General features: G+C 38.9%; 1 long non-coding RNA gene across 1 annotated transcript in view; it reads right to left on the bottom strand.

Moving 5' to 3' along the window:
* LOC125109971 (uncharacterized) overlaps nucleotides 1-17084 on the bottom strand; it is a 104333-nt gene that overhangs the window by 39133 nt on the left and 48116 nt on the right. The window contains exons 2-3 of the long non-coding RNA XR_007130397.1: nucleotides 10000-10057; nucleotides 4964-5028 (exon numbers count right to left, since the gene is read on the bottom strand). This is a non-coding gene — a long non-coding RNA (uncharacterized LOC125109971). The remainder of the gene's footprint in view (nucleotides 1-4963; nucleotides 5029-9999; nucleotides 10058-17084) is intronic.

Genomic DNA, 17084 nt, shown 5'->3' with positions numbered 1-17084 from the left:
TATTTTAAAGAGAACTATTCAGTGGCATTTAGTGCAGTCACAATGTTGTGAGTCACCACCTCTCTCTGGTTCTAGAACATTTTCATCACTCCAATGAAGCCCCATTAGAGCAGTGGCTCTCTACTCCCACCTCCCACCAGCACCTGGCCACCATTAATCTATATCCTATCTCTAGAGGTTTACCTGTTCTGGATATTTCATAAAATGGAATCATACAATATGTGACCTTTTGTGTCTGGCTTTTTCACCTCACCATAATATTTTCAAGGACCATCCACATTGGAGCATATATCAGTACTTCATTCCTTCCTATGGAATATATAATTTCATTGAATGTATATACCACAACTTATTTACCCATTTATTTATTGATGGACATATGGGGTGTTTTTGGCTATTATTAACACTGCTACTATGGACAGGCCTGTGTACATTTTTGTCTGAGTGCCAATTTTCAGTTCTCTTGGGTTTATATCCAGAAGTGGAATTCCTGGGTCATATGATACGGTTATGCTTAACTTTCTGAGGAAACACCAAACTGGTTTCCATAGGGGCTGCCCCATTTTACATTCCCACCAGCCATGCCTGTGTGGGGGCTCCCATTTTCCCACATCTTGCCAGCACTTCTTACATTCTACATTGTTTTTTACAGCCGTCTTAGTGCATGTAAAGTGGTACCTTCTGGTGGTTTTGATTTGCATTCCCCTAATGACTAATGATATTGAACATCTTGGCCATTTCACATTTTTTTAGATAAATGTCATTCAAGTCCTTTGCCCCTTTTTAAACTGGCTTGTCTTTTTGGGATGGTTGTCTTTTAAAATCTAATAGTTCCCCCCCATCCCCTGTTAAGCTATTCATTTGCATAACAAACTGGATCATTTGTCCTGTAGAATTTCCCTCATTCTGTATTTGGCTGTTCCCCCATAGTGTAATTTAACTTGTTTCTCTATCCTCTTATTTCCTGTAAACAGATATTTTAGAACTAAAGGTTCGCTTAAATTCTTCCTTCCTTCTTTCCTTCCTTCCTTCCTTCTGGTGGAGATATTTCATAGGTGGTATATCCTTCCTATTGCATTACGTTGGGAAGCTTGTAATACCTATTTTGTCCAGTTTTAATGACCCAAACTGTATATTAAAGAACTCTAAGTTTCTTCAGGGTTATTTAAGGGGCCCTGCAAATGTCTAATTCAAATTTCACTTAAAAATTATACAACTGACTACTGCTTTTCTGGATTTCCTCAGAATAAAAAGGAAGTCATGTAAGTGAGCCCCAGCCCTCTACCTGCTTCAGCCAGAGTTACTCTGCCTTTTATATTTTGGGATCCTAGATAAGATTTCATTAGAAAAACATTACACTAATTTGTTTATTTATTTATTTATTTATTAAAAAAAGGGTTTATTTATTTATTTGACAGAGAGAGATCACAAGTAGGCAGAGAGGCAGGCAGAGAGAGAGGAGGAAGCAGGCTCCCCACTGAGCAGAGAGCCTGATACGGGGCTCGATCCCAGGACCCTGAGATCATTACCTGAGCTGAAGGCAGAGGCTTAACCCACTGAGCCACCCAGGTGCCCCTATACTAATTTAAAAACTAAAATAAAATGAGCCCCTTCTAAAATGTCAGGTGATTGTGTGACACTTCCCAGAGATATTTATATCATAATCGGGGACCCTGAAAGTCAGAAAGGCCATAAGACTCCATGAATAAAGTTCCACATGCATGCAGTGGGCACGGCTGGTGGAAGACAGAGTGGAGTCCTTCTGGTACCCCTTGAATCACACAACATAGGAACTGTTATTATCCCCCCAAATCTATGGCTACCTCCCATTTATATAAGATACCCTTTCTTCATTTAAATGGAAGTGGACTTTGAATAACAGCAACTCACTCTTTAAAATAGAGCTAAAGCTTTAGGAGAGGACCACTGTTCAAAATGGGAGGTGTGTGAGGTAGGAATAGCTGAGAATCTAGCAATTGCCTCTGGTGTAGTATACAGATGCCCTTCAGGTGTTTTTTGCTGGAAATATCTCTAATTCTGGTCACAAGAAAAGATCCTCCATCTTTCTGACACAGAATATACACACTCTCTGTGATACCTTAAATCAATACCTGATTGTCCACTACACACTTTTTCTTGTATTCCATTAAAATTGAGCTTCTCTCTATAACTAAATGTTGAACACATCAAAGTGATGGATGGTACATCAGCCCCTTATCCCCAGGATTTTGGAGGCAAAGTCTTCAGTCTTCTTGTGGCTAAAAGGAGATTTGTGAAACTTTGCTTCAATTCTAGTTTAATCCTCAAGTGTCTGCTTTTTAATTGTCAAAGAGTTGTAAAGTCTGCCCTTCATGGAACTAGGAACGGCACTATGGATACGCAGCTGGATCCTACTGCAGGTGGAGGAAGGGAGCACTGAGTCCTTCTATTTCCTCTGAGATGAGAAGACTCAAGTTCTGATTATCCTGTTCGTCTGATCTACAGGTTTGTTTCTGGAATAGGATATTTTGCCAGTAGATGAAGGCCCTAGAGTCTATTGTCTTATCATTACCATCAATATCATCCTCCTCCTCATCATCATGCCTATATTCTAATATAATGTTGGAAGAGAGGGACAACAAGGCCCAATCAGCTGTTGGCCCCCTAGACTCCAAATTTACTGCAGAAACTCAATTACCTTTCAGATTGTCCAAACAGAATTCTCACGATTTTTCCATGATCATTTTGGTTAAATCTTACCAGCTTTTATCCAAACTGATAAATAGAGATACATACAATGAAAGTGAATTTTTTAAGGGTGCCTGGGCAGCTCAGTGGGTTAAGCCTCTGCCTTCAGCTCAGTTCATGGTCTCAGAGTCCTGGGATTGAGCCCCACATCGGGCTCTCTGCTTGGCAGGGAGCCTGCTTCCCCTCTCTCTCTGCCTGCCTCTCTTGTCTACTTTGATCTCTCTCTGTCAAATAAATAAATAAATCTTCAAAAAATAAATAAATAAAAGTGAATTTTTAGACACAAATATCAAGGATTATCTGTTCCCAAGTCCTTTCCCTAAATCCGTTCCCAACTAATAGGTCTCAGAGTGATAATTACAAGTGAAGGACAGAGATACTGTTGGAAGGAGGGTTGACCTCAGACACACACAGAAAATGGAGCTGCATAACAGGCCTTCCTTCCCATTCATGCATTTCTTATGATATAGAAATCATCCTTTGCATGAGTTTAGATATAAGATGTTCATAAGATGAACAACTGGAGAGAAACTAAATGCTCATCAGTGGGAAGAGATGGAAGTATAACTGGATTTTGAAACTTTAAAAAGGATGCTGCATAAAATTGATTGATGTGGGAAGATGTTCAGGATAAATTAGTTGAAAAATAAGGTGGGGAAAATTTTACATATTTATAATTTTCTTTTTAGTTTTGGATATTTTTAGTCTTGAACAAATTATGTGTGCTTTATTTGGGAGGAGAAGGGAGGTTCTATTCTAAGCCTTTTAGTATATTTGCATGGGTTGGCTTATCAGGCTAGCTCACTGTGGAAGGCACAGACATCTTTTTTTTTTTTTTTTTTAAGATTTTATTTGTTTATTTGACAGAGAGAGATCACAAGTAGACAGAGGCAGGCAGAGAAAGAGAGAGAGAGAGAGGGAAGCAGGCTCCCCGCCGAGCAGAGAGCCCGATGCGGGACTCGATCCCAGGACCCTGAGATCATGACCTGAGCTGAAGGCAGCGGCTTAACCCACTGAGCCACCCAGGTGCCCCGAAGGCACAGACATCTTGAACCAATGGAAATGAGGCAGAGAATGAGAACTTTTCAACTTCAGAAGAAGAGAAGGACAAGCCTAGATCATGTTGGAGCAGCATTAGGACTGCCTAGGATAATGGGGGTTATGGCAGTTGGGAAAATGAGAGGAGTGAATGAAGACTTGGTTTGAGGAACCAAACTCCAAGCTTTGAGTCCTTCACAGTTTGGTTTAAGTACCTCCAACATGAGGGTGAGTGGAGTAATGTCAGGGCCTGGGCCACAGCTGACACAAGGCAAGATAGGAGAGATCTTGTGATGTTTCTGTCCTCTACCTTTTTTGTTTGTTTGTTTGTTTATATTTTATTTATTTGAGAGAGAGCGAGAGCGCACAAGCAGGGGGAGAGGCAGAGGGAGAAGCAGGAAACCTGATGCAGGGCTCAATCCCAGGACTCTGGGATTCTGACCTGAGCCAAAGGAAGATGCTCAACTGATTGAGCCACCCAGGCTCCTTAATCTTCTTACTTTACCTACTTGGTTCTGGGTGGAGAGACCTGATGGTTCTCTTCCGCATATCTCAAAGCCCAGGAGCTAAGGAGTGACATTTCCAACATCAGCTAGGCAAAAAAAAAAAAAAAAAAAAGAAAAGAAAGAAAGAAAAAGAAAAGAAAGAAAAAAGTGAGTTAAATAGAAAGAAGGTGATAATGGGGGACCATGCATGTGGATCTTCTTTTCAAGTGGCAGTTCACCACCCTGAATGCACTGCCCCAGGTAGAAATGTAGGTTAGGATTCAGAGCCCAACATCAAAGGTAGGGTGCTTTGTTTCAGCAGGTTAAAAAGCAACTCATGGTATCACGGTGAATATATCTGGAAGGAGCTGGCAACTTCAAAGGGATTCATTAACAGATCTCCCCATTAAAGTCTCTGGAAGTTTACTAAACTGCCCAAAGGTGTTTTTATTAAAAGCTAAAAACAGGCCTAGGAGGCATTTTAATAAAGACCTCCAGTTAGCTAACTGGACCAGGAAAGTTGTGTCGAGGGCCTGGAATAGAATAGTTTGCTGTGATGTATCTCTTAGGGCAAAGTTCCTAACCTTTCTCACTTCAGCTTTTTCTTTAAAACCCAGCCTTACAGGGACATTGAGAGGATTAAAAAATATTGTTTGTGAACGAACTCAATAAGGCTAATTCCTTTATAGGTAAAACGAAGTGCTCAACATTACCATCTGAACCAGTATCTGTGATCCTTGCTTTGTAAGATTCTAGGTTCTTCCCAAGTGTATCATGCCTAAAAGACAAGCAGCAGAAGAGGAAGGTTAAACTCAACCCACTCCTTGAGGTTCAGAAAGAACAAAATGGTGGGATGTTGAAGGAAGGAGGCTGTTGGAAGGTCAGAATTTGAATAAGAATTGAAAGAGGTATTCTCTCATCCCCCAATGTTCAAATGATCTCACTTGGTCTTAAGAAGTGAAACCTACAGGGTCTGGTAAAATTTTGAAGCCTTCTGAAAGTCTGCTCAAAAAGATAAGAAAATAGAGAAGAGCCATTGTTGGACAAAGTGACATACACACACTGCCATATTGAATCCCGGACAAAAAGATCCGCCATGATTACAATTGAGCTTTCAGTCCAGAGGCCAGTTCAGCCAAACATTTTGTTCATGCTTTTTAAAACTCAGTGGTGAGTACATAAAAATGTCTGCAACCCAGATGAGGTTGTTAAATTCTTTCTTAAGAACAAGACAGAAAGGAGAAGTGATTTACTAGATAGAGTATGTTGCTGGGTTTGTTTTTTATTTTTATTTTTGCTCTTCTAATCCCCAAGCCCACAGCAGCCCGTCTCGTTGAATCTTGATTTGTTTTTGTCTCATATGAATGTGAACATCCATCCTCCCAGCAGAAATGGTAAATAGCTGTACACATCTATGTCACGAAGTGGTCATAAATAACAATCATTTATGGGGCTGGTGGGAGGGCAACCTTTGGGCTTTGAGAACTGCCTGCAGCAACGTTGTTCTATGAAGTTTCCTGTAACTGAAGGGGCAAAAAGCATGGATTCTTGTTGTTACTGTTTAAAATTATTATTCTAAAGTAATACATGCACATAGTAAAAAAAAAGAAATTGTTATATCACAGAGTGGTAGTATTAAATGAAAAATCTCTATATCTGCCACAGTGGTTACCACTTAAAAATGATCAGTTTCAGGCTACACAAATCATATATGAACACTTTCTTGCAAAAACGGCAGATCATACAGACAAAGCTAGAGTCCTTCTTGACCATCAGCCCAATTACATTCCCCTCCTTAGAGGTAACCACCATTGTTAATGGGTGGGCTTCCTCCCAGATCTTGAAAATTTTTGTAGGGATTCTTGTTTTGGTTTTTATTTTACAGAAATGGTATACTACATTTATAATCTAGCAACTTGCTTTTTTGACTTAATAACATGTCTTGGATAGGGGCACCTGGGTGGCTCCGTTGGTTAAGCATCTGACTCTTGATTTTGGCTCAAGTCATGATCACAAGGTTGTGATCTCAAGCCCCACGTTGGGCTCTGTGCTGGGCATGGAGCCTGCTTAAGATGCTCTCTCTCCCTCTGCCTCTCCCCAAACTCCCTCTCTAAAAAAAAAAATAATAAATTAAAAAACATGTCTTGGATATCTTTCCATGTCAGCGCATTCTGTATGTATTTCACTCCTTGAAACTGTTGTATAGGGCACCTGCATGGCTCAGTCAGTTAAGTGTCTGCCTTTGGCTCAGGTCATGATCTCAGGGTCCTGGGATGGAGTTCCACATGGGGCTCCTTGTTCAGTGGGGAGTCTGCTTCTCCCTCTCCCTCTGTGTGCCTGCTCTTTCTCTCTCCCAAATAAATAAATAAATAAAAACTGTTGTATAATATGACGGGCCATCATTTATTTATGTGTAGTGAGCATTTAGATATTTCTAATTTTTTAATATTACAACACAGAGCTGCACCGAACACCATTGTCTCTACTTCCTATACATATGTGGAAGTAGTTCTCTAGAATAGATAATACCCATTTCTAGCCATTTCTATTTTTAGTTCTTCTGTTATATGTCATGATCATTCAAAATAAGATGCTTATCATTTATTTCTTGATTCACCAAATTTAAATCTTATCAATTGACTCCTTACTATAAGAGATGGGGAATTCAGCTCACTTATAAGAGTTTTACCTCCCTTCCACTGCCAGCTTTTGTTAGTTACATTTTTATTATTGTCTTTTCTGTTCATTATTTCTACACCTGTATACACTATACTTACACATCTAGTTTTTATAACATCAACTTTAGACAATATCTTTTGATTCTCTACCATGAGTGAGGGTATTAGCACTTCTGTTTCATCTTCCTCTCCTTCCCTCCTGAACTCTGTCAACTACATATTATTCTCACCTTGTCCAGGTTCATAACCTCTACCTTCTATTCTATACCTGTACAACCCTCTGTGGTTTCTCTGTGGACTGATTCTAAAAGTTGCAAACCTTTTGACAATGTTTTAATATCATGACTCTTTAAATAAGGTTCTCCTCATACCAAGCATTGTTGTCAAACCCTTATAGAAGGAGCAGGACTGTTCAAAGAAAACCGTTCAAGCATCAAGGTCAAAGGGATTGCATTCTTTTACACATTGTCACATGCTGGAAATAATACTGCATTTTAGTTTGCCTCACAGATGGAGCTTAACTTTCTAACAACAACCTTCCACCTCTGACATTTCTATTCTTTCTTCCTTCCCTCTTTCCTTCCTTCCTCTCTTCCCCGCACCCCCTACTTCCTTATTTCTTATCCAACTCTGCCTTTATCCTCCCTGTGCGTTTGGGGTTACAGCTTCCTTTGCTGTATTCTACCTGTAAATAAGTTCTTATCCACTTTCTCTTTTCCAGAAAGTCATCAAATTCTCTGGTCTGTGAACAGATCCTCCTTCTTATTCTCTTTTGTGTGTCTTCACTCTTGTTTTAGGTGGGGCTTGGGGGAAGGGAATGTAAATACACCCGCTCCATCATCCATCCTGGACCCAACAAAGCAGGAATTTTTAAACAGTCCCATTAAACACCACTGTTTCTTTGAAGGCATTTTCAACACATGGGTGACAAGTTCAGCAAACAAAACAACTCTTAGTTTTCTAGTTAGCCAGGGACAGGTGAGAGAGTCTATAACCCATACCACAAAACAAAACCCTAGAACCTGTCAGAAATGGTGCTCACCATTAATTCTGTTACAAGGCATCTAGTCTAAAAAATTGATGTCTACATCCTTGTCTGTCAGTCCTGATTAAGAAGGGGAGGGACTGCAGAAAGACTCCAAGGTCTATGGCAGAGCTGGAGGGATAGGCTGTTCAATGGCTTATTATTTTTCAATGCTGCTTCCCCAGAGAATTGGTAGTGCCAGTAGCCCAGGGCAAGTCAGGATAACATAAATGGATAAGAACTGGGGACCCAGAGCTATTCACCTCAAAGATACAAATGTAGTGATCCGAAGGGGCATGTACACCCCAATGTTTATAGCAGCAATGTCCACAATAACCAAACTATGGGAAGAGCCTAGATGTCCATCAACAGATGAATGGGTAAATTGTGGTATATATACACAATGGAATATTATGCGGTCATCAAAACATGAAATCTTGCTATTTGCAACGATGTGGATAAAACAAGAGGGTATTATACTAAACAAAATAAGTCAATCAGAGAAAGACAATTATCATACGATCTCAATGATATGAGGAATTTGAGAAACAAGACAGAGGATCATAGGGGAAGAGAGGAAAAAAATGAAACAAGATGAAACCAGAGAGGGAGACAAACCATAAGATACTCTTAATCATGGGAAACAAACTGAGGGTTACTGGATTGGAGAAGGGGAGGGGAAGTTGGGTAGTTGGTTGATGGACATTGAGGAGGGTATGTTCTATGGTGAGTGCTGTGAATTATGTATGGCTGATGAATCACAGACCTGTACCCCTGAAAGAATAATACATCTATATGTTAATTAAAAAAATTAAAGAAAAAAAAAAGAATTGGGGACCCAGAGGGTGCCTGGGTGCCTCAGTCGGTTAGGCATCTGCCTTCAGCTCAGGTCATGATCCCAGGGTCCTGGAATAGAGCCCCACGCCAGGCTCCCTGCTCAGTAGGGAGTCTGCTTCTCCCTCTCTCCCATGCCTGTGTGCACTCTCTCTCCCTGTCAAATAAATAAATAAAAATTTCAAAAAAAAAAAAAAAAAGAATTGGGGACCCAGGGATTCTGACCCTTCATAGCTGTGTGATCTTTTTACTATTTCTTATCTTAATGAAGTCCCTAGTCTATAAAGTGGAGGAATAGTTTTCACCTCGCAGGGTTGTTATGCTGATTAAGTGCAATAATACAGAGAACACAGTTGGTGCCAACACATAGCAAGCATCCAATGAATGCTAGCTATTTTTATAACAAACTTTGCATTTTGAATACACACTCCTCTATGGGACATTCCTGAGGAAGGAAGGCAAATAGTCCATCCTCACAGAGTTCCTAGTCCAAGGAATGGATCTTCCTTGGAATGGAAAAACCATCGAGTGAGTATTTTCACTTGATGATTTTTCACATATGGCGAGAGTTTAATGGGTATCTGCTGGATAAATAATTGAATAACCTTGGTCCCAAAGACACACAAGGCTCTTTCTTTCAGGGAATACTCAGCCAAAGAAAAATAAGACACAAATTATATAAACAAATACTGAGTACATTTAATCCCACTCCACTTATGTGATAGTTCTCTCAACCAGTATTTTTACTCATTGACTATGTGAAGAAATTACATTAGGTCATCTAACAAGATACAATCCCTGCCTTCAAGGGGTTTAAAGTCTAGTATATAAGATTTATACACAGAGCTAACTACATTCAGGTGAGGGCATTATTGCCAATTGAGGCAAGGGAATTTGCTAAGATGCATTATTCCCACCATCCAACCACCCCCTCTCCTCTTCCTGGCCACCTTCCATGTCTCCTGATATGTCTGTGGCAATGTTTATTTCTGAAGTATAAAAAAAAGCATGTGGACTGTGCCTGAGAAAAATGGAGAGAGTACATAGTTCCCTACCTTTCTGAATAAACCGAAGGATTTAATCTCCCCACATGCTAATGAAATTGCAGAGAGTACACATTTTTCCCACTGAATTCCTCACCCCAGCCACTCCGTGACTTCTTTCTCTGTGATAGAAACCCTTTCCTCCATTAGTCATCTTATTAAGTACGTACCTATGGGGAAAGATCTTTCACTTGCAAATTCCACCATTGCCTCCAACTCAGTATATTTCTGGAGGTAGAAAATGGTGTGGAGAAAAAAAAAACACAAAACCTTTGAAGCTAAACAAACATGAGTGCCAATCTCAGCTCATCTTCTTACTAGATGAGTGACCTCAGGCAAGTTAACTTAAGCTCTCGGAGTCTCAGTTTCCTCCCACATAAAATGAAAATGATAATGCTGTGTCAGAGACTGCTAGTTCTTTCCCTAAATCCAGCCTATCCTTTGCCATAGGAATAGAATTTTTAGCTGGTCACAAGTTTGCCTAGAATAGAACAAGCCTTCCTTGGCCATGTGAATAAATTCTGGTTAAAGGGATGTAGGTGGAAGCAACGGTGTGCTGGTAAAGGGCTTCACTGGTTCTACACACACACACACACACACACACACACACACAGTGTGCACACATATGCATGTAAGTTTATTATAAATGTTACTGATATTAAAGACATACAATTTACAAATAATGAAATACACAGTAAGCTATGACAAGTTCCGTATACCCAACTGAATCTTACAGAATGCTTTGGTTAATTACTGGGGAACGAGGAGGAGTTCAACCACGATTTGACAAATGGGAGTTCCGTTCCAGTTCTCTCTTTTCCCAATAAATGTATTGCCATTCAGTCTGAAATGTGATCTACTATTAAACTGTTTTTCATCCTCTTATAAACTGAAATCTCTTTCAGCTTTAACACACTTTGTGTCCGAAGCTCACTCATTTGCTGAGGAGGTTAGTGACTTCTCTGCTGAACTAGATAATGGTTTTCTAATGCTGGAAGGATATTGCCTTAATGTTTTGTGAATTCATAATGTGGTGACCACAGATACACCACTCTTTTAGGTTTCATCTGCAGTTTTGACATTTTTCTCCAACACTTTCCTAAGTTTAGACAAATAAAATAATAAATCAAAACCTGACTTATAGCTTTTGCTGATTTCCCTGGTGTAAATATTCTCATCATGGCTGAATTCAATCTACCAGCATGAGATCACTGAGCACAGAACTGCGACAAAATACACAGTGTTTCCTTATTTTGAAAGCAATAGATATAATTTCACTGTTATGGTTATTTGGAGTTCTCTGAGTTGTCTATATTTTCTTACCGTTCTTAACACCATATTCAGTCTCATTTTCAAGAACTTTCTGTATGTTATCAGTCATAGGTTATCATCTCTCGATAGAACATAATAAGTACAATGAATATAGGTACTCAGAAAAATGACAAAATAATAAATCAAACCCTGACTTAGAGCATTTGCTGGATGTTTTATTCAGCATTGCCTCTAGTTACACCCATCCTATAAAAAGTGCTCAAACAAATATTTGTTAAATAAATGAATTTGTTAAACAAAAGTTGCAAATATTTCCCCAGACTATAATTTGTCTTATTTTATTTATATTTATGCTTTTTGCCATACAAAAGTGTTAAATCAATCAGATGTAGTCTAATATGTCTGCCTTTTCATCTATTGTATTTGAGTTTTCTCTCCTGTTTAAGAATGCCTCTCTCAAACCAAGGTGGATTATTCTCCTAAATTTTTCTAGAAGTTTTATTTTTTTGTTATTACATTTAAATCTGGAATCCATCTGGAATATATTTTTGTATATGACATGCATTTCTTCCAGATGGCTAGCCCATTGTGCCACTTCTGTAAATAAATTATTTTTCTCTGCTAAGCTCAAATTCCACCTTTGTGGTACATTAAGTTCCCATGTGCGCTGGACTCTATTTCCGATTCTCTAATCTGTTCCAGTATCTATTTGCCTACTTCCTGGGTTTTATGATACTCTTTTTTTTTTTTTTTTAAGATTTTATTTATTTATTTGACAGAGACAGATCACAAGTAGACGGAGAGGCAGGCAGAGAGAGAGAGAGAGGGAAGCAGGCTCCCTGCTGAGCAGAGAGCCCGATGCGGGACTCGATCCCAGGACCCTGAGATCATGACCTGAGCCGAAGGCAGCGGCCTAAACCACTGAGCCACCCAGGCGCCCCTCTTTTTTTTTTTTTAAAGATTTTATTTATTTATTTGACAGAGAGGAGATCACAAGTAGACAGAGAGGCAGGCAGAGAGAGAGGAAGGGAAGCAGGCTCCCTGCTGAGCAGAGAGCCGGATGCGGGACTCGATCCCAGGACCCTGAGATCATGACCTGAGCCGAAGGCAGCGGCTTAACCTACTGAGCCGCCCAGGCGCCCTTATGATACTCGTTTGATACACTGACTTTATCGTAATGGCAATATGATAACAGAGCACAATTATAGTGTTTACTATATCCTATTCTAAGAAATTTCGATTTAATCTTCACCAAAACTCTATGAGACAAGTACTATTGATATCCTCATTTTACTGATGATGGAAATAAGTGGCAGAAGTAAAGAAACGCGCTCTGCCCCACACCAGTAGTAAGTAGTGGAGCCTGGAACCAAGGCTCCGGAGCCCAGGTTCTTAACCATTAGGTCAAACCACCTTTGTGTACAGCATGTAACCTTTTACTAATCCTTTAAAAAATAATTTTCTTAGCTATTCCTGGAAGTTATTCTTCCATAGACTTCTTTACAATAATTTTATTGAGTTTCCAAACAAAAACAAACCTCTCTATTGGGATTCTAATTAGAATTGTATTAACTTTATGCATTAATTCCGGGAGGCATGTGGTTTTGTGAATTAAGTCTTCCCCTTTAGGAACATGATCAACTTTTCTCTATGTTCAGTTATCATTTCATGTATTCTTTATTGCGAGTTTCCCTTCTGTAGGTCTTGCACTTTGTAAAATTTTATCCCAGATATTTTGTAAGTTTTGCCATTGTTATGAATGAAAATTTCCCCCCATTGTTGAAAGTATAGAGAAAAACTTTTTTTGTTTGTGTGTGTTGTATGTATATATGTTCAGTCACCTTATCAAATTCTCTTATTAATTCTACAGTTTTTGTTACTTGAGTTTTCTAGGAACACAGTTACATCATTTGCAAACTGAGATAATATTCTCTCTCTTCTCTCCTTTCTTCCCTGCATTTATTCTGTCCTTCCTTCTTTCCTTTCCTCCCTCCCTCCCCCTCTCCTTCCTTTTCTCTAATCTAGTTTTGGGTTATTTAGTGGCAAGAGTAATATAAGAAAGGCAGGATAAAAGCTTGATTCTTTTTCTTCTATTTACTAGCTTTTAGGATAATGAATTACTTCCCTATAGTTTTCTGAAGATGATCAGTTAGGGTTTTTTCTCAGTTTTTTTTTTTTTTTTTTTTTTTTTAAAGGGAGAGGGAGAGAGGACAGGTGAGGAACAGAAGGCAAGGCAGAGAGAGAAACTTAAGCAGGCTCCGTGCCTAGCACAGAGCCGGACACAGGGCTCCATCTCACAATCCTGAGATCATGTCCTAAGCTGAAATCAAGAGTTGGACCCTTAACCAACTGAGCCACCCAGGAGGCTCTCCAGTTTTTTAAAAGCTGTGGTGAGATATACATAATACAAAATTTACCATTAGTGACATTTAGTATATTTACAATGTTGTGCAACATCACTCCATCTAGTTTCAGAATATCTTTATTACCCCCAAAAGAAACCCCCTATTCATTAATTACTCACTCCCCTTTCCTCCCTTTTCCTAGCCCCTGGCAACTACTAATTTGCTCTCAGTCTCTACAGATTTACCTATCCTAGAATCTTCTTTCTTTTTTTTTTTAAGGAAATCTTTTTTTTTTTTTTAAAGATTTTATGTATTTATTTGACAGACAGAGATCACAAGTAGGCAGAGAGGCAGGCAGAGAGAGAGAGAGGGGGAAGCAGGCTTCCTGCTGAGCAGAGAGCCCAATGCGGGACTCGATCCCAGGACCCTGAGATCATGACCTGAGCTGAAGGCAGAGGCTTAACCTACTGAGCCACCCAGGCACCCCTAGATATCTCATATAAATGAATATGAGGTATTTCATATGAGGTGTGGCCTTTGTGTCTGGCTTTTTAAAATATTATGAATTCATGGATTGAAATATATTTGATAGGTTTCAATAATTATAATTATTATCTTTTTGAAGCTCAAATTTTTCTATCTTTGGTCAGTATGAGCCTCTTCTAGTTGGCTTCTGGGTTCTTTTGAAACATTCAGACTATTCCTTGCTTAGTATTACAGGACATTCTAGGCTTTTTTTGTACATTTCTTGTGACAGACTTGGAATTGGCCATTTCTCTCAGAAACACAGATTTCTTTCAGTGAGAAATAGTATTTTAAGACATTTTGGGTACTAGTTTAGCCCATTGCTATTGGGTTGGTTACTGTTTCTAGGCTTTTTTAGTGGACAAAGCTAGGTAGTATAGGTGTCTAAATCTATATTTATATTTTCAAAGGTAAACTATCTCATGAGTTTATATGATATTTCTAATTTAAATTCAGGTCTATGGGTTTTTATTTAGCTTCTTTTATATTATAATTGTATGTCCTTTCTTCTGCAATAATCTTGGTTCTCAAGGAAAAGGGGGATGAGAGACTCAGATGTCTCATGATTACTCATTTATTTAATTCTATATATCACATATACAATAGTCTCAGTAAAACAATACTCTTTACTGAGAATAATTAGAGTTATTTTTTGCATTATGCTCTCCCTAATTCCCCTCATCTTTTTAATAATTGTATTGCATCTATATTGCCTGAGCATATAAACATTACCTACTAGACAGACGCTCTTCCTTTTAATACTCATTTAGTTTTGTCTCTACAATTATATATTCCATATTTAAGGTTCAACATTAATCTTATGTCAATGTCTCTCTAGTCCTTTTGATTGTTTGAAGTTCATTCTCTAGTAGATTCCTCAGGAAAGCTTCATGGATACAATATTCTCTGAATTACTGTATTTTGATCATCTTTGATCTGTGCCCCTTATATTTGAAAGTCAATGTTTCTGGATATAAGATCCTTGGCTCACATTTTCTTCTTTTGAGTGTCTTAATTATTTTACTTCCATAACCTCTGTTATATCGAACCATTGAAAGGTTCGATGCTAATCTAGTTTTCTTAACCTTACACATCAGTTTCTGTTTTTGCTTAGATGACCAAACTGAGTAGTTCCCGTGGTTCTTCATCAGTGTGAGGCCCTATCCTGCAAGGGAGCCCTGGGAAGTTGGGCTGGGCAGCGCACAGGGGCCAGAGGGCTTCAGCTTTGCTAGGGGCTCCTGGTGCTCACCTGCTATTTGGTTTGGCCAAACCCCTCACTGTTTTACCTGCTCCTCCCTCATTGTCCTTCCATCTTTTGCAGTAAATACCTTTTAGCCATTTGGGGGTCTTCCGTTTGCATATCTATCTGATGCTGTGTTGCTTTCCTCTGCTTTCTCCTATGCAAGCTCTGGGATACCATGCGGGTCTGTGGCTCCTGACAGTCTGTCTTCAGCTGCTTGTATTTTGGGACTTGTGTAGATATCCTGTCAATAAGTTTCAGTATAAACGTTACCCGTGCATGGGTGTTTCATTCTGCTATCTATTGCTCTGTCTGTTTTTAAATAGGGAATAAGAGAGATTAGAAGGACACTACCACCACCGTCATCACTGGGGAGAAATCTTTTCTCTCTCTTACTCACCTCCACTCAATTATTAGTTGCTATTTCCAATTCCTTTAGAGCTGGAATGTGCCCAGAGGAAGGAGAGAAAAGATGGGTAGAAAGTTCATTTTTGACAGATACTGTTATAAACTGGCTTCACATTTTCTAGGCCTGTTCTTTTTTCTTTCTTTCTTTCTTTCTTTCTTTTCTTTTTCTTTTCTCTCATGGCCACTTGTATAATTTTTCAGAATTTTCCAGCTGGGTACTTCTGACAGGAAATCTAGTGATGTGGGCAATGAATTCTATGTACTCTCTCTGCCCTCAATCTCTACTTTCCCCATTACTATTATAAACTGTATAAACTCTCTCTGTTGGATTGTCATAGCCCTCTCACACTGTGCTCTTGGCAAGAATCAAAAGAGCTGATTCTCTCTCCCTCAAGGCTTATGTCTGGTCTAAGGGAAGAAAGTTTTGTCCTCTGTCCCAACAAACACCGCAGGGCAGATCAGTCCCAATATACCTGCCTACATTCTGCAGCTGGAATGGCTATTCTCTTGCTCAGGAGATTTCTTAGATGGGACTAAGACCCCTGATAACTGTTTTCTTCTCCACCATCCCCTCTCCCTCCCAATGATACAAATCAGCCTTTCTGTGCTGTCCAATTGAAATCTCTAGGATTAGACTTGAGGTCAGCTGGTAACATTCCCCTGTGCTTGGTGGAGAAGGACAGTAGGAACCACAGCTCAGCTATTTCCAAAGAAAGCCTCCTGACAAATTTCTCTTTAATTCCCAACTCTTGACCCTTTTGTGACTTCAAGATGGGTGAGAAATTTTAAAATTATGTAATAAATTTTTGCCTTTATAAATCCTGCATTTATAAATTGCCTTTATAAATTTGCCTTTATAAATTTTGCATGTACTTTAGTCCTTCCTTTAGAATATAGTGATGCAGAGTCTGATGTACCTTGCAACATAGGTGAAACTTCAATTTTAATGTAATGTCATGTTTTAATAAGAATACATTTATATCCTCTATAGTCTCAAATCATAGCTGTAGAGTTCAATTTAATGTTCACTCATCATATTTTCTCATAATATCTTCTTTCTTATTCCCAGTCTTGTGGTTTTCTTTTCTATATTTACCCCTTTATTAGGTTTGAGAGAGATTTACCCCTTTTATTGGTCCTTTTCAAATATTAAACTTTGAGGATTTAATAAGAGTTCCACAACATTTTATACATTTCAAAAATCCCAACCTTGTCTTTATTATCTCCTATAATACTTTCTTTTGGTTTCCTCATTCTTTTAGTACCTTCTTAAAAAAAATTCATTACAAAGAAATGTATTTTTTGGGACTCAGGTTATATATTTTCCTCAGAGTACAGTTTTAGCTGTAACTTATTGGTTTTCCTTTTTTTCTTTTTTAATCTTGTTTATTTGACAGACAGAAGAGAGCACAAGCAGGGGGAAGAGCAGAGGGAGAGGGAGAAGCTGCTCCCTGCTGAGCAAAGA

Source organism: Lutra lutra, chromosome 9 (genome assembly GCF_902655055.1).
Source record: "Lutra lutra chromosome 9, mLutLut1.2, whole genome shotgun sequence".
NCBI lineage: Eukaryota > Metazoa > Chordata > Mammalia > Carnivora > Mustelidae > Lutra > Lutra lutra.
The sequence above is the reverse complement of the archived record's forward strand: the minus strand, read 5'-3'. Positions and strand labels throughout refer to the sequence as shown.